Below are 10,797 nucleotides of genomic sequence, written 5' to 3' on the forward strand. Positions count from 1 at the left end.
CATGCTTCACAGTGGGAACTACACATGCAGAGATCATCCGTTCACCTATCCTGCGTCTCAATAAGACATAGCGGTTGGCACCAAACCTTTCTAATTTGGACTCATCAGACCAAAGGAAAGATTTCCGCTGGTCAAATGTCTATTGCTCATCTTTCTTGGCCCAAGCAAGTCTCTTCTTCTTATTGGTATCCTTTAGTAGTGGTTTCTTTGCAGCAATTCGACCATGAAAGCCTGAATCACACAGACTCCTCTGATCAGTTGATGCTGAGATGTGTCTGTTACTTGAGCTGTGAAGCATTTATTTGGGTTGCAATTTCTGAGGCTGGTAACTCTAATGACCTTATCCTCTTATTCCTTTCCTGTGGCGATCCTCATGAGAGCCAGTTTCATCATAGCGCTTGATGGTTTTTGCGACTGCACTTAAAGAAAATTTCACAGTTCTAGATTGATAGACCTTCATGTCTTAAAGTAATGATGGACTGTCATTTCTCTTTGCTTATTTGAGCTGTTCTTGCCATAATATTGACTTGGTCTTTTACCAAATAGGGCTATTTTCTGTATACCACCCCTACCTTGTGAAAACTGATTGGCTCAAACGCTTTAAGAAGGAAAGGAAATTTAACAAGGCACACCTGTTAATTGAAATGCATTCCAGGTGACTACCTCATGAAGCTGGTTGAGAGAATGCCAAGAGTGCAAAAGCTGTCATCAAGGCAAAGGGTGGCTACTTAGAAGAAGAAACATGTATTTTTATTTGTTTAACACTTTTTTGGTTACTACATGATTCCATATGTGTAATTTCATAGTTTTGGTGTCTTCACTATTATTCTGCAATGTAGAAAATAGTAAAAATAAAGAAAAAACCTTGAATGAGTAGGTGTGTCCAAATTTTTGAATGGTACTATATATACTTTGTTTGTTTTGTCAGCAAAGCAACTTTTCTCTAGCACACTAGTGATATCACTGTGAGAGATTTGATTTGGTTAAAACAAATGAGGAACAGAATTTGTTGGGAAAATATGGATAGTGTGTGGTATTTATTCATCCTTCATTTAGCAAGGTACTGTAGGTCACTGACAGTAAAATTACTATTTACAATAACGACATGGTGGTGTTGTACAGTTCAAAGGGAAACATAGCATGTTGTTACCTCATAGTCCAATTGAGATATATGAATAGATTTAATATCAAATCAAATCAAATTTTATTTGTCACATGCGCCAAATACAAATACTTACCGTGAAATGCTTACTTACAAGCCCTTAATCAACAATGCAGTTTTAAGAAAATAGAGTTAAGAAAGTATTTACTAAATAAAATTTTAAAAATAACAATAATGAGGTGTGTGTGGGGTTGTTAAGGAGCCTTTTTTATACCTAGAATAGACTGGATATGTGATAGTTCTCCATACAAGAGGTATAGTTACAGTACAGTTGACATGCTTAGTTCCACAGTGCAAGGCTGAGACAGAGGCCCGCATTACCAGCAGATGGTGCCAACGTGGCATAGACTGGCACAGTGAAGCCTGGCGGCGATAGGGGCATCTGATCTTCACCCACTGGGTTTACCATGCAGCCTCTGTTCTCTGTGTGAAACACAATACCTTATATAGTCATCTATATTACACTTACATTACAAGTACATTACACTTACATTGACTTTCTGTAGGCACGGGTGTGTATGTGGGGGGTAGGCCTGGAAAAATCAGGTTTGTAATGTGCTCTAGTGTTTAATGGCCCATATAGTTAACAGTGTACAGGCACATATAGATTGTACATACATTATTGAATTCATGTTCATTTGGAAATGATCACAATATTTGTAAGTTGTTTTGAGCAGCAGACATGAAATGGATTTGGAATGGCACTTTGCACAAGTTGATGCTGAGGCATTACAAGCTGCTATAATGAATATGTTTGTATATTGTTGCAATCATTTGAAAAGGGCAAGAGTTTACAGAAAATTGATACCACATTGGAGCTCCAGAGAGATTTCAACATAACAATGCCATTACAATAGAGTGAAAGACATGACATAAACAGGTAACATACAGAATATTTTTTTTTCTCAAGAGAAATGGCAATGTCTTGTTTGAGTTGTGGTTGACATGTGGAATCATGTATGTTTGACTGAGATGTGATGAATAAAAAAAAAATGCATCACTTCACTTGGACATAACCCACACATAGGCTTAACTGGCCAGTCACCAAGATGGCAGTGAGTGGGCAACATTATTGAGTCCTTCCCACTGCACAGGAACTGTATCAATCACTCAGAGAGACCCAAACGGAAGAGCTTAGCACATTTCTCCCTCTTTCTTTTCTGCTTTTCACAATAAACAAAAGGGGGATAGAACCAGAACCAGTGCACAGATCCAGGTCTGTAGTAGGGCCGGCAGTAATGGTGGTGTTGGTCTTGGCTAGTTCCCCCATGGTCTGTTCTGTCTCCATTAACATTCTGAGACTGTGCCACTCGGAGCACCAGGCTCTGAAAGAGAGCGCTTAGACTCTCTCTCTCTCATACTAGGAGACAGCTAGGACAATAACTCTACTGTGTGACTTCCTACTTTCTATATATTCAAACTCCCCCCTACAAATATACACACTGCTCCACCACCATGAATGGACCCCACTGTTAACTAACCCTACAATGAGTGGCCATGATTAAATATAGGCCTCTGTTATTTTTGATCATTTATTGGGCTTAATGAATGTGACGTGTTCAATGTCCATTCTAGAGCAGAGTCTCGCGTTCAGATGACATAATACACATAAGTCGATCATCTAAATACACTTTCATGGAGAAGTCAAAACGCAGGACAAAACCTCAACTGAGGTTCAAACGGAATTTCCATCCCCTTCCGGGCCTACTTACTAATGAGCATTGATTACAGGATGCCACTAGATGCCGCACTCTTAGCAGCTCCTTTTCCCTTATGGGATGTAATACAGTAATTCCACTTAGGACAGTCATGATAAAATAGCCTAAAACATAGTCCCTGTTGTTTTAGAAAATGGTATAGAAGAAAAGCTACATTTATTTGGATGTATTTCAGTGTCTTAAAAAATACCCTTTGAGGAAAAAAAGATTATATAAATAAAATACATAAAATGTTGCTTTTATAAGGACCACACGTTTTCTAGAAATGGATATATGCCACTTAATAGATCGAAATAATAGTGGAGATTTAGTTGAACTAGGTATATTTAATACAAACACATTATGAAAATAATCTCAATAGTCTATTTATTGAAAACATCTGAAAGGATGCTTACAATAAAAAATCACGAGGAGAAGTCAAATATTATTTACCATAAGTACAATATAGCCTTTAAAACGTATAGGCTACTATTAATACGAAGGCAATCAGCACACATTTATAAATGCTTACAAACACCATATAAGTTGTAATATAGCCTATTAGGCTACAGTGGCATGCAAATATGCCTAGAAAAAAATCCATTCATAGAACATTTTGAAAAATAGAGAAACAATTGTTACAGTAATTATGATATTATGATAGTGTGGTTTATAACACTGCCTCTCCTAAGAGGCACGCCTGGATGACAATTAGACGATTAAAAATAATTATACAACTCTGAAGAGGAAAGTTGAATATAATTTACACTCGTCTAAAATATAATTTTAAATATTTTTGAAGAACTATCCCTATAAATCTCAAATAGAAAATTGGCCTATAAAATATTATAAATTACGTTCTGATGAGATCAAAGCTGTAACTGAGATATAACAGAGAAATACATAATGATTGACCTATAAAACCATATTTCCTGCTATGATGCTATGTCAATCCCTTTTGTTTCAAAGGGGCTGACATGAACAGTTGAAGTCACTTTTATCCGCAGCATAATTTGCAAGAAATGTGCTTGATCAAAATATTTTATTGCCAGTTCGTTTGCCGAGGACTTTGTACAAGAGGACTTAAAACTATACCATTGAAAAGCTGTAAGCATCGTAGTCGCATATCAAATGCATCACACAGTTAAAATAATGGCTTAATTTTTCCATGGACCAGATCAGGTAGGCTAGAGACTACTGTAGCTGGCAACCACACCCCTGAAGTATGGTCAGCACATTATATTGGAAACGTATTCAAAAGGTATTTCAATTTAGTAACTTTATTTTAGTGTTTTAAGAAGTTCTGCAACTACAACTGCTACAATAACACATGCATAAAATGATAAATAAGATAGAGTTTATACCATGACATTTCTGATCCCACAACTAGAAACACAAACTATGAAGCTCTGAAACGTATCGAAATGTGTCAATGCTGAAACAATAAGCAACCCTCTCTGGACCGGAGCCTAATTAAAACGAGCCAAGAATAGAGACACAATTTCGACGCCATCTATTCAGACGTTTAAATCATGATTTTCTATAATAGCTCAAACTTTAAAGCTCTTTATCAGATATCGTTGGTCTTCATAGCATTGTATTGGAAACAGTTGAGTTTATCATATTGACACAGTTGAGTTAATTTAATTTGGAGATTAGAGTATTTCTCTGTCCGCCACGGGCTCTGTGAGTTAGTCCGCTCAACATGCCCTGCTTAGCCTACCGATTTGCTCTGTTTTCTAAACACTATTCATTAAGCCTACAATATGTGGCCTCTATAAGCGGATATATTTTCACCTGATCTGTAGGCTATTTATTATCGAGCATACCAAGGTTTTCTAATGCATGCATAAAGCTATAGACCTAATACAGCAGTGTGCATTAATGTGCTGGTTATTAATTGCCCAACAAAAAAGTTCCAAATACATTAGATATCTTATCGAATGTAGCCTTCAGTAGGCCTACTGGAGCACCTGGGAATAAGTTAAGGGTATGGGACGTTATTCATCCCATACCTGGACTCAAAAATCTATTTAACTACATTGATGAGAAGCACTTATTTTACAACACGATAACATCTATTGTTAACAGGGCTGTGCCCACGAAGAATTCAAACATCATTCAAACATGAAATTAGAGAGCACTAGTACTGCTCTTCCACTTTAGGTCTACACCGTACATTAGTGCCACTCTGCGCTCGTTTGTCAGAGTAGGACTGCTTGGCACCATGTATGAGGCCGATTGCATGTTACTACCACCACGACGAAGGGCACATTCAGAAAACACTTACAAGCTATGTATCATCTATGGAGTGATCGAATTCGTCGTTGTTTCTCGCGTGCAATATATGGGTCGCTCTCCTTGGTCTTTAAACTTTTCAGTTTTTGTTGAAAAGTGTTTCATGTCTTGAGTCTAATCGGGCCAACATCGTGCTTTAAGGAGTTAAATATGTTTCTGCTTTCGCTGTAACTAGGTCTATAGTTAGAGAAATGGTGGTTGTTAGAAAACAGTGGTAATTACTTAGCCACGACATGCCACGACATGCTCATACATGCGTGTAGTCACATTGTTCAGCACCTTGTACCCTGGACAGCGCCCAACTAGATTTGCTCTGCATAGCAGGTCGCTTTCTCTCTCTCTGTTCAAAATTATACTGAACGTTATTTTATATAGCTTATCACACATATATCATGCAAGTACAATATGTAGCAAATGATCTAGTTAGACAAGTGAGATGTTATTGCTGATAAAAATACAGTTGTATTTTTCTCAGCATCTTGAGAACAGAAACAGTGGCCTATACTAGTAATAAGAAGGGAATACTAAATGGACGAGCATGCGTCATAAAACAACAGAATAAAATACTTTGTGGAGGTGTTAATGGCAGCTATTTTATAAATGACTTTATGCTGTTGTACTGATCAAAATGCTAGTTGGGAGCATAATGGCCATGTGTCTATCCCTCTTGACAAAGAGAAGGCTTTTAAACCTGGACACTTGCCAAACGTCACACCTTCCCGCCTGCCCAGGGTGCATTAACAGTATAGCTGGCAGTGGTGAAGGAGTAATTATGTTTAATTATGTTTAACACTATGTAGTTAACGCTGTAGCAGCGGCAGTGAGCGCATTTATAAAATGAAATTACATAAAATAACTTGTATTTTAATAAAGCTATTTAAAGATGAATTGATTTTGGGCGGAAACAGGGCAGTGTCATATCCGGATGAAATCATGTTTCATATCTAATGTAGGCCTATTCCATCTCAGCGACACGTACTCTGTCATAACATTAACCTACAGGATGTGGCCAAAGTTGAACTCAATTCCCAATGAAGTATGAACACATGTCCAACTCTATTTAGGCTGATTTAGTTTATTGTTTTAAGACATTCTGATATGGGGCACATTTTTGCTATGCTTCCCATGAGCACTTCATGTTCGTGACTGATATATGACTGGCTGACACTATTGGCTATAATACACACGAGCACCCTATCAATAATGATTTTTTGAGATATTTCTCGAGAATATGATTTAATAGAAAATGAAAAGGTTATCTTTTAAAAGTATTTTATAGGCTACACGTGCATCATTTGCTACTTTGCCAAAGGTCATTGCCAAAGTTCAAATAGGGCCAGTCCTTCAGCAACTTCAAACAAGGCGCTCTCCTTTCAGCTCTATACTACACAGAGCTACGTGCATCAAAAGTCATTGCCGAGATGCGTGCCTTCGTTCAGATTCTCGGTCCACTACCACAAAACCCTGTGTTTAATTGGACTACAAACAGCTGCAGACTGTAGAAATGCATCCTCTCTCCTGAGGAGGTCGCTTTTGCTCCTCTCCACTGAAATGCTCATGTGGGTTTAGGATGCTTGCGTCGTTACTTCTGTCATAAAGATGCTGTTTGTACTTTCATGTTGAGACAGAGATATTGTTCCTACTGAATGGGATTGTAATACTGTTTTCAAAGAGTGAATAAAAATATAGATGAAATTGTCAAAAATGTCTCTTTCTCTCTCACTCCCGCGCACACACACACACACACACACACACACACACACACACACACACACACACACACACACATACACACACACGAACGGAGGAAGGAGGGAGGGCGGGAGAGAGGGAGAGACGTGTATTGCTCAGTCACTCCCCAGTTGTTCATTATGCTTGAGATTTTCAGGCATTTTGTCATCTTTTCATTTGCATTAACATGAACACTGATATAAAACAATCGTATGTGTAAAAGTCTAGTTATACAATCTCTCAGTTATTCAATTACATTTGTACAGTTTGGGACTGTTCAGCAGGTTTAGTAACCAATAATACTGACAACGAGGAGGATCATCATTGAGAAAGACATTTAAATGCCTCTTCATCTACTATCTATTAGGCCTATCTCCAGCATTAAATGACCCTGCCCTTCCTCCTCTTCCTCTTCCTCTCACATCGTATTATTATGCATCCTCAGTGCACAACTCAATGAGGTGTGTGTGTGTGTATGTGTGTGTACTTTCGGAGAGAGATAGGCATGAGTGTGTGTGTGTGTGCCAGTGGGCCATAATTTGCAACATATGTAAATAGTGTAGATTTATATCCAAGACAAGGTCATTCTCTGACATGGTTCTTCATGCCAGAGTACAGTATCTTGCCTCAGTGAGGTTTCCTCTTTTTGTTGTCTTGATCTGAAAAGACTGAATAGTTCAGAAAACCGTTCTAATTATATGGAAGCACAGCTTATTTAGGTGATGAAAAGGGACTTGTAGTGTCATAGCAGCCCCTTAAATTTGCCAAATAAGGAGCGGTAATGATGAGGTGAGAAGGAGTGAATGCCTAAAACAAACTATAGAGAAGCTCCACTAAAGCAGCCAGGGGCTTAAGATATATTAAATTACCATGATTAGGACTTTAGGCATGGTTCAAGCCTGTTTGAGAGGCTGGGGAGCCTGAAAGTGGTGCTATTCATGTCTGGGGAGCAGGGTCAATAGGTCGGTGAAGTTCACAGGACCTGTTTCTATTCTTATGCTAACACAGAATACAGGCCATAATGCTCACTGGCTTGGAAGATATAAATGATTGGGCAATAATCCACGGCCCTCCGTTGCAGGGGGAGCTGGTCTATAGCTAATTGCGCTCTGCCTGCTCTCCATTCAGGAGACGGCCATAATGATGTCTCTGAAAGACTGGCCGTTTTCTCTGCTCTCCTCTTTTCCCACTTACAGTTAGAGAGGTACACGATTGTGTTTTGATATCAGTGCACGGGGGCTCAGGCGTTTCTGAGTGCTAGTCTTGTACAGGAGGCTCTTGGTTGAATTGAGTGTATGGCTGCATACAGTGAGATGCTGTGTTCTGTTGACAATGACTGCTTACAGTCCATTCTGAAGTTGGCTAGATGTTTTTCCCTCCACATCTCATAATGATAGCCACAGAAAATGTGTCTATTTTACAGTCCCATAAAGCGTTTTAAGGATAATACATTTTTGCCTAGTTTAGTCACCTCCCTACTCCCCAGGACAGTTTAGTTGTTCCTCCATCCAAGAACGCCTCTTGGAGTGTAGCAATGTAAATAGATGAAATTATGATGAAGAGTATTTTGTTTATTTACATATCGTTACACGGAACATAAAAGGTTGTTTTGTTCTCCTACGGAAAGCCTGAAGATTCATTTCTCAGTGATGGTAAGTATGAGGACCCTCAATGCCTCCCGCTACAATAGGCCCTATCTATCTCCTTATGACAAGCAGAAAATCTGAGAAGAATAAATTAATGAATACAAATGATCGTGGAGTGCCATGTGACAGAACACCTGCAGTCAAGTTCCTGTGGCTGAGACAGAGTCTAGTCGGCTCGTCTGGGAGCCAGGGCTGTTTCACAAGCATTTTTCACATTCACACAACTAGTCGAGTTTAGGCTGGGCTGGGAGCATCATGGGAGTGGCTTCAGTTTACACTGTACACATACAGAATGTATTTACATTATCATACACGTTTCACCCCAAGCAAGAGTAGTGAGGATTCTGTAAGAGATGGGATATCTAAAGTCCTGTGAAATGAATTGTACTTTTAGTCAGGGATAAATGGTTTCTTTTGATAGTTAAAAACCCTTAAAATGCAAGGAAAATGGTGTATATTATAGGAATTCTAAGTCTATTGTGCATTGAAAAACTGCAAGGTCAAGGTTACCGAGTATGGTTTTGAATATACTGTAATAAAAAAACGTATATGTAATCCTTTATTACCTAATAGGGGATATGGTTATAAGCATATTTCAGTGTCTGTAATCAAACGATCACACTTTCAGTGTCACTGTGAAAGAAATTCATGTCAGCTCCTGTCAATGGAGTTCATTCCATTGGCCATTGGGGAATAGACGGACAAGCCACTTAAACTGCGGTCATGCCCTCTGACCCCTGCCTGCTCTAGAGGGCCCTGGGGAGACACTTAATAGCACTGACATCTAGGATTCTAACAGGTCCCTCTCTGAATCACATTCCAAGCATCGAAACCCCATCATCCCATCATCCCATCATCAAACTCCTATTTTCTATACACTGTATTGTTATATTGCATTGATGAAAGCTACATTTGACATCATTCCTGAATATGAAGTGCAACCATTTTTTTAAGTACCTGCATTTCAACATAGCATTGCCCATTAGTGCCCCATGAACTGTCCGGTATCATAGAAGGAAATGTAGAATTTAGGATAAAACTCTTTACATAAAAATACATATTATGAAAGGTTGAATTGATTTATAATAGATGGGTAGTTATAGATTCACTGGATAAATTGTATGGGAAGAAATAGAGAAGTACAAGGAATAACAATGTTAATTTGATAAACTATCTGCAAACTTTGTTAATTGTCTAAACTACGTAAACACTTCATAAATATAAAAGTATTTATAAACCTTTTAAAACAGTTCTTTGTTTTCTTACTTGCCTATTATCTATTCCAAGTTTAGGGAATTACAATGTCTTAAAACACCCCAGGTTTGTTGTGAACAGGACATTAATTAACATGTTGATAAGCACGTGTCACGTTATTGGTCTTTTCCGGGTCAAGCTGTCCCTTTAAAAGGACAGGTCATAACCCTCTCTGGCTGGCGACTTGGACATGGGATTGTCAGCAATATAGACTCACACTCAGCTTACTGCTTGATCCCCTCCTGATACTAAAACACAATAAAGTGCACTTTTATGATCATTTCTGTCATTGTGTTTACATTTCACCAAATTACATTCAAAGTGTCTCCTGAATGCTGTGGCTATTTGGGATAGCAAAATGTTTGCATTTTGGCAGAAAGTAATACAGATTTACCGACAAAAGAACGTGCAATAAACAATATTCTATTTGAACCATAACCTTTGTTTGACCGTATGTAAAGCAATACATAAGCTTTTTATTGTAGGCTATTGTATCTGCAATTAAAGAAGTTAACTCAACTGACTAGAATGTAAAGCTAGTATAGTGTTCACGTATAGGGTATCTGAAGCACTAATACATGGAGGCAAAATGTTACAAGTACGTATTCTTTTGAGATGTTCTACTGTAGGCACTCTAGAAATCTAAGCTAATTAACGATTAATAAAGATGTATCGACATTCTATTCTTATACCGTTAATTTGTATAGGCTAGATTTGAATGTTTCATTAAAAAGGTGTCAGAGATAGGTGGCCCATGACATCAAGCTAAGTTGCCAGCCTATCTATGGGCAAACTAAAACGACTTCAGTTGGAATGGTCGGAAAGAAAATATAACTTTTGATAACCGTATTGGACCTATTTTGAATCAGAAATCCCTTGAGGTATTTTGGCATCAACTAAACGTTCGATTGGAGTGTGTTTCTGGTCAATCTATTTCCAAATGTCAGTGACCTATGCAAATGATTCCCAACGTGGACCCGACTAATAATGCAGAGAAGACATAGCAGTA

This window comes from Salmo salar, chromosome 11 (assembly GCF_965601325.2).
Source record: "Salmo salar chromosome 11, fSalSal1, whole genome shotgun sequence".
Lineage (NCBI taxonomy): Eukaryota > Metazoa > Chordata > Actinopteri > Salmoniformes > Salmonidae > Salmo > Salmo salar.